Genomic DNA, 7,500 nt, shown 5'->3' on the forward strand with positions numbered 1-7,500 from the left:
GAAGGCGACAGTGGTATCATGGGATTTGGAGGCGGTGGGCTCAGTAATGATCCAGGGTGGTGGAGTGAAAGAGTGAGAACAAATCGAATGCCCCACAGGGGAAACCCAATTAGCCCAGCGGTGGATTCCTCTGACCTCCAAACCGTAACCTTCTCATCAGGCTTCCTCTGACCTCCAAACCGTAACCTTCTCATCAGGCTTCTTCTGTCCTCCAAACCTTAACCTTCTCATCAGGCTTCCTCTGTCCTCCAAACCGTAACCTTCTCATCAGGCTTCCTCTGTCCTCCAAACCGTAACCTTCTCACCAGGCTTCCTCTGACCTCCAAACCTTAACCTTCTCATCAGGCTTCCTCTGACCGTGCCACAGACCTTAACCTTCTCATCAGGCTTCCTCTGTCCTCCAAACCGTAACCTTCTCATCAGGCTTCCTCTGACCTCCAAACCGTAACCTTCTCATCAGGCTTCCTCTGTCCTCCAAACCGTAACCTTTTCATCAGGCTTCCTCTGACCTCCAAACCTTAACCTTCTCATCAGGCTTCCTCTGTCCTCCAGACCTTAACCTTCTCATCAGGCTTCCTCTGTCCTCCAAACCTTAACCTTCTCATCAGGCTTCCTCTGACCTCCAAACCTTAACCTTCTCATCAGGCTTCCTCTGACTGTACCACAGACCTTAACCTTCTCATCAGGCTTCCTCTGACCGCACCACAGACCTTAACCTTCTCATCAGGCTTCCTCTGACCTCCAGACCTTAACCTTCTCATCAGGCTTCCTCTGACCGTACCACAGACCTTAACCTTCTCATCAGGCTTCCTCTGACCTCCAGACCTTAACCTTCTCATCAGGCTTCATCTGTCCTCCAAACCTTAGCCTTCTCATCAGGCTTCCTCTGACCGTACCACAGACCGTAACCTTCTCATCAGGCTTCCTCTGACCTCCAGACCTTAACCTTCTCATCAGGCTTCATCTGTCCTCCAAACCTTAGCCTTCTCATCAGGCTTCCTCTGACCGTACCACAGACCGTAACCTTCTCATCAGGCTTCCTCTGACCTCCAGACCTTAACCTTCTCATCAGGCTTCCTCTGACCTCCAAACCTTAACCTTCTCATCAGGCTTCCTCTGACCTCCAGACCTTAACCTTCTCATCAGGCTTCCTCTGACCTCCAGACCTTAACCTTCTCATCAGGCTTCCTCTGACCGTACCACAGACCTTAACCTTCTCATCAGGCTTCCTCTGACCTCCAGACCTTAACCTTCTCATCAGGCTTCCTCTGACCTCCAAACCTTAACCTTCTCATCAGGCTTCCTCTGACCTCCAGACCTTAACCTTCTCATCAGGCTTCCTCTGACCTCCAGACCTTAACCTTCTCATCAGGCTTCCTCTGACCTCCAAACCTTAACCTTCTCATCAGGCTTCCTCTGACCTCCAGACCTTAACCTTCTCATCAGGCTTCCTCTGACCTCCAGACCTTAACCTTCTCATCAGGCTTCCTCTGACCGTACCACAGACCTTAACCTTCTCATCAGGCTTCCTCTGACCTCCAGACCTTAACCTTCTCATCAGGCTTCCTCTGACCTCCAAACCTTAACCTTATCATCAGGCTTCCTCTGACCTCCAGACCTTAACCTTCTCATCAGGCTTCCTCTGACCTCCAGACCTTAACCTTCTCATCAGGCTTCCTCTGACCTCCAAACCTTAACCTTCTCATCAGGCTTCCTCTGACCTCCAGACCTTAACCTTCTCATCAGGCTTCCTCTGACCGTGCCACAGACCTTGGCTACGTCCCGACGGGCACCCTACTCCCTTCATAGGGCACTACTTATGACCCGGGCCCTACTCCCTTTATAGGGCACTACTTATGACCCGAGCCCTACTCCCTTTATAGGGCACTACTTATGACCAGGGCCCTACTCCCTTTATAGGGCACTACTTATGACCCGGGCCCTACTCCCTTTATAGGGCACTACTTATGACCCGGGCCCTACTCCCTTTATATGGCACTACTTATGACCCGGGCCCTACTCCCTTTATAGGGCACTACTTATGACCCGGGCCCTACTGCCTTTATAGGGCACTACTTATGACCCGGGCCCTACTCCCTTTATAGGGCACTACTTATGACCCGGGCCCTACTCCCTTTATAGGGCACTACTTATGACCCGGGCCCTACTCCCTTTATAGGGCACTACTTATGACCCGGGCCCTACTGCCTTTATAGGGCACTACTTATGACCCGGGCCCTACTCCCTTTATAGGGCACTACTTATGACCCGGGCCCTACTCCCTTTATAGGGCACTACTTATGACCCGGGCCCTACTCCCTTTATAGGGCACTACTTATGACCCGGGCCCTACTCTCTTTATAGGGCACTACTTATGACCCGGGCCCTACTCCCTTTATAGGGCACTATTTATGACCCGGGCCCTACTCCCTTTATAGGGCACTACTTATGACCAGGGCCCTACTCCCTTTATAGGGCACTACTTATGACCCGGGCCCTACTCCCTTTATAGGGCACTACTTATGACCCGGGCCCTACTCCCTTTATATGGCACTACTTATGACCCGGGCCCTACTCCCTTTATAGGGCACTACTTATGACCCGGGCCCTACTGCCTTTATAGGGCACTACTTATGACCCGGGCCCTACTCCCTTTATAGGGCACTACTTATGACCCGGGCCCTACTCCCTTTATAGGGCACTACTTATGACCCGGGCCCTACTCCCTTTATAGGGCACTACTTATGACCCGGGCCCTACTGCCTTTATAGGGCACTACTTATGACCCGGGCCCTACTCCCTTTATAGGGCACTACTTATGACCCGGGCCCTACTCCCTTTATAGGGCACTACTTATGACCCGGGCCCTACTCCCTTTATAGGGCACTACTTATGACCCGGGCCCTACTCTCTTTATAGGGCACTACTTATGACCCGGGCCCTACTCCCTTTATAGGGCACTATTTATGACCCGGGCCCTACTCCCTTTATAGGGCACTACTTATGACCCGGGCCCTACTCCCTTTATAGGGCACTACTTATGACCCGGGCCCTACTCCCTTTATAGGGCACTACTTATGACCCGGGCCCTACTCCCTTTATAGGGCACTACTTATGACCAGGGCCCTACTCCCTTTATAGGGCACTACTTATGACCCGGGCCCTACTCCCTTTATAGGGCACTACTTATGACCCGGGCCCTACTCCCTTTATAGGGCACTACTTATGACCCGGGCCCTACTCCCTTTATAGGGCACTACTTATGACCAGGGCCCTACTCCCTTTATAGGGCACTACTTATGACCCGGGCCCTACTCCCTTTATAGGGCACTACTTATGACCAGGGCCCTACTCCCTTTATAGGGCACTACTTATGACCCGGGCCCAGGTTACACAAACAGTATTACAAAGTCTGCGAGGTCAAGTACCAAAAGTATCTCAACCCTCTGAATCCAGAACGCCATCCACAAAGCCATAGAGATCAATAAAGACATCACCAAGCCACTGTCTAACCTGTACCAAACATTACAGTCTGGCTCCACAGAACAAACCCGGGCACGCAAGTCATTCAGTCCAACAAGCATCAGATTCCTAAACACAGACGGACTATATACCATAACCCCACACTAACAATATGTCTTGTGACATGTGTTGTCCACTAGTGAAGTGTTGTATGTCCTGTGTTTTTGATTTTGTGGATGTATGGATGTATGTATGTATGTATGTATGTATGGATGGATGTATGGATGTATGTATGCCAAGAGCTGCTGTATGTTGCCAGTCAAATTTCCCCTAAAGGGACAATGAAGTAATCAATCAATCAATCAATCAATCAATCAAGGAATAGCCATTTGGGATGCAGACCTGAGCCAGAGCAGACCTGACGACACTACAGCTACACTATACAGACCTGACTACACCACAGCTACACTATACAGACCTGACTACACCACAGCTACACTATACAGACCTGACTACAACACAGCTACACTATACAGACCTGACTACACTACAGCTACACTATACAGACCTGACTACACCACAGCTACACTATACAGCCCTGACTACACCACAGCTACACTATACAGACCTGACTACACCACAGCTACACTATACAGACCTGACTACACCACAGCTACACTATACAGACCTGACTACACCACAGCTACACTATACAGACCTGACTACACCACAGCTACACTATACAGACCTGACTACACCACAGCTACACTATACAGACCTGACTATACCACAGCTACACTATACAGACCTGACTACACCACAGCTACACTATACAGCCCTGACTACACCACAGCTACACTACACTATACAGCCCTGACTACACCACAGCTACACTACACTATACAGACCTGACTACACCACAGCTACACTACACTATACAGACCTGACTACACCACAGCTACACTATACAGACCTGACTACACCACAGCTACACTATACAGCCCTGACTACACCACAGCTACACTATACAGACCTGACTACACCACAGCTACACTACACTATACAGACCTGACTACACCACAGCTACACTATACAGACCTGACTACACCACAGCTACACTATACAGCCCTGACTACACCACAGCTACACTATACAGCCCTGACTACACCACAGCTACACTATACAGCCCTGACTACACCACAGCTACACTACACTATACAGCCCTGACTACACCACAGCTACACTACACTATACAGACCTGACTACACCACAGCTACACTACACTATACAGACCTGACTACACCACAGCTACACTATACAGACCTGACTACACCACAGCTACACTATACAGCCCTGACTACACCACAGCTACACTATACAGACCTGACTACACCACAGCTACACTACACTATACAGACCTGACTACACCACAGCTACACTATACAGCCCTGACTACACCACAGCTACACTATACAGACCTGACTACACCACAGCTACACTACACTATACAGACCTGACTACACCACAGCTACACTATACAGCCCTGACTACACCACAGCTACACTATACACAGGGGCTGTTTTTATAGTGGCTGTCACATGTGATGTACACGGTCCTTTCAAAGCATTTGAATAGTAAACATGATGCAAAGCGTTGTGCCAGATCACGTAGTCCTCGACAACATGTGTTCCATGCATCTGTCGCCTCGGCTCCCTCATCTTGTTTTAACCAGTTCATTTATTTATGAGACAGCGAGCAAATCTAAGTGTGTTGGTGGCAGGAGGCCTGGCGTTCCTTTTTGATGCAGGGGGAGAGGGAGGCACTGTGCGTGTGTTTTTGTGGTTTGTGTGTGTGTGTGTGTGTGGCGTCACACTCTCTGAATGAGTGTGTTAGTGTGTCGGGGAGCTGTCTGTGCCTCCGCGAGCGGCAGGAGGGGTACCACTGTTCACCCGCTCAGCGTTAAGTCACTGATACCTGTCACACAGCTCCGGCGACGTCACAGAGAGTTGAAACAAAGAGTTTTTTTCTAGATCCCCTTAAACATGCTGTCTGTCTGTCTGTCTGTCTGCCTGTCTGTCTGCCTGCCTGCCTGCCTGTCTGCCTGTCTGCCTGTCTGCCTGCCTGTCTGTCTGTCTGTCTGTCTGCCTGCCTGTCTGTCTGTCTGTCTGTCTGCCTGTCTGTCTGTCTGCCTGCCTGTCTGCCTGCCTGCCTGCCTGTCTGCCTGTCTGCCTGTCTGCCTGCCTGTCTGTCTGTCTGTCTGTCTGTCTGTCTGCCTGCCTGTCTGTCTGCCTGTCTGTCTGCCTGCCTGCCTGCCTGTCTGCCTGTCTGCCTGTCTGTCTGTCTGCCTGTCTGTCTGTCTGTCTGCCTGTCTGTCTGTCTGTCTGTCTGTCTGCCTGCCTGTCTGTCTGTCTGTCTGTCTGTCTGTTGCTTATCTTTCCTCACACACAAAGAGAGAGCGGGAAGAATGATGAGCAAGGTGGGAAGACACCCTTATTTTCACAGTAGAACAGAGTCAGACATACAGGTTCTTTTTTTTAACCTCTATTAGGAAGACTGTCGCCAAACTGAACTGATGTACATGCTGCATATGAGGCAGGGGGCAAACAGGCACGCTGTCACATAACATAACAATGCTAGTTTGGTTATTAGTATTGGTGCGTGTGTGTGCGTGTGAGTGCGTGTGAGTGCGTGCGTACAGACCATATTGAGTCTGAGTGAAAGATGGCATCGTGGCAGACAGGCAGTCAACTGATGCCGATCTGAAGGAAACAGCCATCTTAATGTCCTAATTGTCCTTGTGCCATTAAGATATTGTTCTCCTAGTTCTCTTAGACTGAGTCACTACGGTCATAGGAACCCCCAGACTGAGTCACTACCGTTGTAGGAACCCCCAGACTGAGTCACTACCATCGTAGGACCAGACTGAGTCACTACAGTCATAGGAACCCCCAGACTGAGTCACTACCGTTGTAGGAACCCCCAGACTGAGTCACTACCATCGTAGGACCAGACTGAGTCACTATCATCGTAGGAACCAGACTGAGTCACTACTGTCGTAGCAACCCCCAGACTGAGTCACTACCGTCGTAGGAACCCCCAGACTGAGTCACTACCATCGTAGGAACCCCCAGACTGAGTCACTACCATCATAGGAATCAGACTGAGTCACTACCATCATGGGAACCAGACTGAGTCACTACCATCGTAGGAACCCCCAGACTGAGACACTACCATTGTAGGAATCACCAGACTGAGTCACTATCATCGTAGGAACCAGACTGAGTCGCTACCATCATAGGAACCCCCAGACTGAGTCACTACCATCGTAGGAACCCCTAGACTGAGGCACTACCGTCGTAGGAACCCCCAGACTGAGTCACTACCGTCATAGGAACCCCCATACTGAGTCACTACCATCGTAGGAACCCCCAGACTGAATCACTTCCATCGTAGGAATCAGACTGAGTTGCTACCATCGTATGAACCCCCAGACTGAGTCACTACCATTGTAGAAACCCCCAGACTGAGTCACTACCATCGTAGGAACCCCCAGACTGAGTCACTATCATCGTAGGAACCCCCAGACTGAGTCACTACCATCGTATGGACCCCCAGACTGAGTCACTACCGTCGTAGGAACCCCCAGACTGAGTCACTACCATAGTAGGACCAGACTGAGTCACTACCATCGCAGGAACCCCCAGACTGAGTCACTACCGTCGTAGGAACCCCCAAACTGAGTCACTACCATCGTAGGAACCCCCAAATTGAGTCACTACCGTCGTAGGAACCAGACTGAATCACTACCATCGTAGGAACCCCCAAACTGAGTCACCACCATCCTAGGACCAGTCTGAGTCACTACCATCGTAGGAAAATCTCCAGCAGTAGGAGACCATGCTATAATAGAGAGCTCCTCTCTCCCTCCACACATTGATTTCCATAGATGGTGGCCAACTAAAATTGTTGAGAGTCACTGTTTTTACCACAAACAACAACGTGAGCCCGCCCACTGCCCTGCCCTGCCTGGCCCGCCCA

At 50.5% G+C, this 7,500-nt stretch overlaps 1 protein-coding gene across 30 annotated transcripts in view; it reads left to right on the plus strand.

Annotated features, from left to right (window-relative positions):
• Positions 1-7,500, plus strand: part of LOC110533327 (transcription factor COE1-A) — a 308,731-nt gene that overhangs the window by 135,629 nt on the left and 165,602 nt on the right. The gene's annotated exons all lie outside the window — the stretch shown is intronic.

This window comes from Oncorhynchus mykiss, chromosome 10 (genome assembly GCF_057628025.1).
Source record: "Oncorhynchus mykiss isolate SJ-2025 chromosome 10, ASM5762802v1, whole genome shotgun sequence".
In the NCBI taxonomy this organism is placed as follows: domain Eukaryota; kingdom Metazoa; phylum Chordata; class Actinopteri; order Salmoniformes; family Salmonidae; genus Oncorhynchus; species Oncorhynchus mykiss.